Genomic DNA, 6,423 nt, shown 5'->3' on the forward strand with positions numbered 1-6,423 from the left:
CTTATGTCTGTCCATAGACGCCCCCCACAGACATCACTGGAACGAGTCACGACGCTTTGTTCTACCAGACGCGACTGCGTGGAACTGAGAGGTTTAAGTTTGTGTTCTCAGTGGATCACAAAAAAGTTCTTGGAGTTGTCAAAGAAAACGACTTTTATAAACTGACCCTGCTTGATGATGTTGTTGATGATGTTGATGCGAGAGTTGCGTTTGTGGTCAAATAATTAAAGAAGTTGTCTAAATAATGAAAAAAAGTCATCTGACTTCATTGAATGCAGATATCCAATGTAACAAGTTCTTGAAGTCATAACTCAGAGTCACTTTGTGATTTAAATGGAACAAATCTGATCTGATCTTAAACCATATGGAACCTCAACATGTTCCCTGTTGTATCATGTTGAGGTTAAAGTGTGTCCATCCATTGTGTTGACCACCTCTGCTACTAGGGTATGAAATCTTTAAAGGCAGCTTTGAAATAAGTTTTATCTCATTTGAGATTTTGTTTGTATTCAGTTAATCATTGAACATTGTGAGGTTGCACAGATGCATGTTTGGTTTCTCTGGCCAGTGCAACCTCAGATTGAACCCAAAATTAGAACTATAAGCTCATACAACAATCTAGCTATTAGCATTTGTACATAAGAATAAAGGCTTTGTACTTCTTTCATTGTGTTTCTTGTTTTGTCATGAGTGGTGTACTACAAAGAAAGTTGAAAACGGCCAGGCTCTGTTAGCATGAGCTAACTCGACTAATCCCCGCCAGAGATGACGGGTAAGATGACAAACACGTCAGAGGAAATCTGTAATCCTATAAAAATAAAAGGCAACACAAGCACTGTAAATTAGTCAAGAGTAATGTGAGATGAATTTTTCTGATGAAACATTAATATTTGGGCAGTGTAAAAGGTTAAATGGAGCCGTGGCACGTACACACTCGGGGTTGACATGTATACTCTATAAGCTCAACATAACCTGCTAACCTATTCACTGCTCTATAGTACACCCCAGCTGAGCCTTGATGGAAAGAACAGAGTGACACCAAATGTGGAAGCTGTAATAAAACATGTTTACTGCACAGGTGTTGTGACATCACGCTCACTCCAGCCAAACACAAAGAAGTGCTGGCGTGGAAGCTGCATGCAAAGACTGTATGTGTGTACTGTATATAAGTGCATGTTCCAAGATTATAATGTAATATCATAAAGCTTTGATTTGACTGTCATATTAAGTCTTATTTTACTGATTTAAGAACAGTCCTGGAATTTTCACAAATTGATCAAAATAAACATGATTTATTTTAAAGCATTTTTGTTTCTTTGAAATGTGCAGATTGCAGCAGAAACTGATTCACATACAAAGTATAACATGACCCCATAGAGACGCAGTCGTGTCCTGTTCCTGCCTCGAAGGTTAAAATACCTCCGAGGCAGGAACATGATGGAAGTTTGGAGCTCATAATTTCACACCCAGTCAGCTGGACATGCACAGGCAGGGTTAGCATCACTGGTTTGGTTGAATTTAAGATTTAGCCGGTCTGACCTTTATTAAACCTTCAAGCAGAGCATTAATAAACCTTTATATAAGGGTATGAGATCATATAAGCTGTCTGTTCCTACAGCAGAGGCCACTGCTCTCTGTATAGCCGCAGCATTGCAGGGACATCCTGGTCACAATGAGACTAAAACAGGAAGTGGGGCATGGAAATGGTTTTTCCAAACAGGGGTTAGTGTGTGCTGCTGCTGATGGGTGTAAGAGAAAAGGCAGCATGCACACACTGGAAGTAAACATGTTTAAGAGATCAGCCACACAAAGGACACAAACGACAAAGAATGAACGAGAGCTTAGACAGCTGTATTCTATAAGACTTGATCAAGTCATGGCTGTGTTGTTAAAACGTGTTTGTAGCTTAAATTTAGCCCACAGTTACTCAGGAACAGCCCAATCAATGAAAACAAAGACAAAGCTTGAATCAATGAACACAAACACTTTTGAATCAATGAAATATTGTCAAAATGATATTTACAGAGAACACACTGATTTCTTTTGTTAAACACGCAGCCAGGACCAGCGTTTCGGTCTTCCTGAGCGTCCCGCCCACAGTCATATTCACTTGCTCCAGAGCAGGGCGACAGCTTTGCATATGCCCACGTCGTTGTAGTTGAAGTAACAAAGACCAGTGAAGGTGATCGTGGACAGGAGGAAGAGAGCTGCGTTGGCCATCTTGATCTTTGTGTCCCGTGAACGTAGTCTGTCAACACCTGCCCGAGACCCCTGCAACAACACAGGCAGAGGAAAAGATGAGCAGGCCTCCCTTTGCTTCAGCTGGGTGACACTGAAGCGCTTTAAATGACTGCACAGCACAGCACACATGGAAAATGTGCAACCAGTGTTTCTAAATTTGACTCTGACATTAATGCAACTAATGCCCCATAAACATGTGCTGACATTTCCACGCACAACAGATGTTGTGTTTTTCTTAACATCTGAATGAACTCTGTCCACACATGATGACAGCCAGGAGCCTCAGCCATCACGTCTATGACAAAGACCTCGCTCTGCAGCCTGACACACTAATATAGTAAATTCCTGCTGGGACTAAAATGCTGCTGCAGTTGCTCAATTTATCCAAAACTTTTATTTTTTTTAAAGGGATTTGAGGTCCAGATTATAAAATATGATTTCTGAGCTGCAAAATCTTCATCCAGCAACAGTCACAGTAACATCTCGCCTTACGTTTGAGCCATTCAGACTCTAATTAACCAAGCTAACCAAGCATAAGAGTCTCCAATTTGCATAAAATAACTTACAGTTGTGTTCAAAATAATAACAGTGTGTTTTAAAACGTGAGTAAAACTCAAAATCCGTGTAATATTTTTATTCCTGTTCATTGGGAACACTGCACATTAATTTTTCATTAAAACATGAAGAAAAAAGTATCAATATTTCAGTTACTTTACAGAAAATGAAGGAAAACATGATATTGGGCTTCTCAAAAAATAGCAGTGTCTGCATTTTTCATTACAAACTCAAATATGTACTCAATAAACTGAAAAAACGTTAAGATTTAGCAGTCCTGTGAATCACTAAACTAACATTTAGTTGTCTAAACACTGCTTTTGAGAACTGCTTCCCATCTGTGCTGCATGGAGTCCACCAACTTCTGGTAGCTGTAAACAGGTATGCCAGCACAGGATGATTTGACAACCTTCCATTCCTCTGGATTTCTTGATTTTGCCTCAGAAACAGCATTTTTGATGTCACCCCACAAGTTTTCTATTGGATTAAGGTCCAGCAATTGGGCTGGCCACTCCATAACCTTAATTTTGTTGGTCTGGAAACAAGATGCTGCTTGCTGACTGGTGTGTTTGGGGTCGTTGTCTTTTTGAAACACCCATTTCAAGGGCATCTCCTCTTCAGCATAAGGCAGTATGACCTCTTCAAGCATTTTGATATAAGCAAATTGATCCATGATCCCTAGTATGCGATAAGTCGCATACTAGGGAGGCGACTTTTGTTGTGATTTGGCGCTATATAAATAAAATTGAATTGAATTGAATTGAATAAATAGGCCCGACACCTTAATAAGAGAAACAGCCCCATATCATGATACTTGCACCACCATGCTTCACGGTCTTCAGAGTCGACTGTGGCTTGAATTCAGTGTTTGGGGGTCGTCTGACAAACTGTCTGCGCCCCTTGGACCCAAAAAGAACAATCTTACTTTCATCAGTCCACAAAATGTTTCTCCATTTCTCTTTAAGCCAGTCGATATGTTCTTTAGCAAATTGTATCCTCTTCAGCAGATGTTTTTTTTGTTTGTTTTTTTTTAACAGTGGGGCTTTGCGGAGGCTTCTTGCCGATAGATTAGCCTCACACAAGCGTCTTCTAATTGTCACAGCACTCACAGGTAACTTCAGACCGTCTGTGATCTCCCTGGAGCTGATCATTGGCTGAGTCTTTGCTATCTGGCCATTGTTCGATCCATTCAAATGGTAGTCTTCTGTTGTCTTCCACGTCTCTCTGGTTTGGCTTTTCATTTTAAAGCATTGGAGATCATTTTAGCTGAGCAGCCTATCATTTTCTGACTTCTTTATATGTTTTCCCCTCTCCTATCAGCTTTTTGATTAAAGCACGCTGTTCTTCTGAACAATGTCTGGCACGACCCATGTTTCTCAGGTTTTCAGAGAGAAATGCATGTACAACATGTGCTGTTTCTTCACATAATGAATGACCTCACTGATTGGACTCCACACTGCTATTATTTTGAACACGCCCGTTTCATTTAATTCTTCAATTACACAGACTCAGGTGCAGTCATATCATGAATGTTGGGTCTGTTGGTTTCTCGGACTCTGCTACACTGACTGGTAAATTATTTGCCATGTAATAATAAGATTTATACCAAAAACACTGATTGAGCTGGTTAGTCATGTTGGACTGCTTTTGTTTTGAACACATCTGTATATTTTCTGTTTAATATTTATGTGACCTCCAGGGTGAGTAATCATTTAAATGTACATTTATAAAAATCTGCATGAAGGTCAATAAACATAGAAACATTGTTAATGTCAATAATACACAATCACTGTACCTAATAAACCAGCTCTTTATTGAGAGCTGAACTAGAAATATTGTTTCTTTCTCTTAGTCATAAATGCAGCCTGCACAGTAGTCCTGGTATTGTGACAGACTGACGAGAGCTTATATAGCTTTCAGGAAGTGAAAGCTCTAAAACAGAACAGCTTAGCATCACTGTTTAAATAAAACACATGTCAGGAATATTTTATCTGAGGTTTGCGAATATTTGCGAACATTTTAGAAACAAGTGAAACCAGGGATCAGCTGACTGCTAGTCTTACCAGTGTCCGTGAAGGGTCAAGGCAGCAGCCAGAGAGTAATCGATGACAGGACCAGGGTTGAAATAAGCGACAGGGCCCATGGCCAGCAGCAGCACGCTCAGCATTCGCTCTGCCGTCCAGTGCAGAGAGGCCGCTTTGGAGTTGGAGCTCGCTGTGAAGCAAGACAAACTGCAGAGCATCAGAAGGCTGAACAATGTGAAGCTCTGAGCAGAACTGACATACAGACTTCAATCTGACTCAGTCACATGTATCTCAAATTCTACACATTCCACTGGAAAGACCGGGTCTCCTGAAATCTATATTAAGTTTGTCTACTTCACTGAGCCGCTTGTGTCTTTGCCATTGAAGTCACTGAACATCTTTCTGTGATTTTTTTTTATTTTTTGGTGTAATTTTGTATCCAATGTTGCACAAATTGTAGATAACAAGTATGTTCAGTGATCCATCAGCGTCATTGGCAACCTGTGAACTTGGCACCAATCTGAGTGTCTGAGGGTGACGACGTCTGCAGCTCTGATCTCACGTTAACAGGTTCAGTTTGTTTAAGCTGCACAAACCAGACGTGGAGCTGTGACACTGTCCTTGTATGGACAACCAAGTAAATGCAGTTTTAAATGATGATTTTATTGTTAAAAATAATAAAGTCATCATTAATGACTCTGCTTTAGCTGAACTCAGAAATCAGGAAGAGGGCATATTGATCTTATCTCTCTCAGCAGGACAGGAAAACTGATTCTTTCTTCACTATAACCTGATAGGACAAAGATTGGAAACCTTTCTATTATAATAATATAAGCTGGAAATCCACATTGTTACAGCAGCACAGTGGACAGGGCAGAAATAAATAGAGTATGAAGCTACGGATTATGATGGAGGTGACACATCCTATCAGGTGTAATTAAACCGATGTAGAATTTAAGGCGATACAATTTAAACAGCTGAAATTGTGATATATTGGCCAAGATTTTATTTTCTTTATTTGGCTTTGCGCTTATTAAGTGCCTTTGTTGAAAGACTCACGGGTGGTGTTACACAGCTTTACAAACTAAAGTTCATGTGAAATTGATCAGATATAAGGACTGGAGTGAAAAGGAGCCAGTCCAAAGAAAAACTCTGACAGAAAGAAGAAGGACTATTACTCACTAAAATAAGAAAGCTAAATCATATTCTGGCTCAATATGAACTTATTTTTCATATTTGAGCAAAAACAGAAAGAAGGCGACTTCATTCTGGACCCACATAATGGGTAAACCACATGACCGCCAAACAGGCCAAAGTGTCACCACCTGTGTTCATGTGGAAAAAAACCGTGTGTACACGTGAGGGCGAAACCATCAAGATCCAAAACAGGAACCAAAGCGATCCTGCTCCACTTCAGACACCTGTACCTGCTGAGCGGTTGCCATGTTTGTGGCCTGCCCACGCCCACTGGACCACGTGACCACGATCACATCAGGGTTGTTCCAGGCTCAGTGATGACTGCGTGTGGCACTAAACACAATCGGCCTGCAATGAGCTGATGTGTGTTTCCTTGGTTTATGACTATAAATAAATAGATTACAGA

The 6,423-nt window shown here is 40.3% G+C and overlaps 1 pseudogene; it reads right to left on the minus strand.

Annotated features, from left to right (window-relative positions):
• Nucleotides 1–1,775: 1,775 nt before the first annotated feature.
• Nucleotides 1,776–5,218, minus strand: LOC120443633 (annotated as a pseudogene).
• Between the last annotated feature and the right edge of the window lie 1,205 nt (nt 5,219–6,423).

This window comes from Oreochromis aureus, linkage group 14 (genome assembly GCF_013358895.1).
Source record: "Oreochromis aureus strain Israel breed Guangdong linkage group 14, ZZ_aureus, whole genome shotgun sequence".
NCBI classification, from domain to species: Eukaryota; Metazoa; Chordata; class Actinopteri; order Cichliformes; family Cichlidae; genus Oreochromis; species Oreochromis aureus.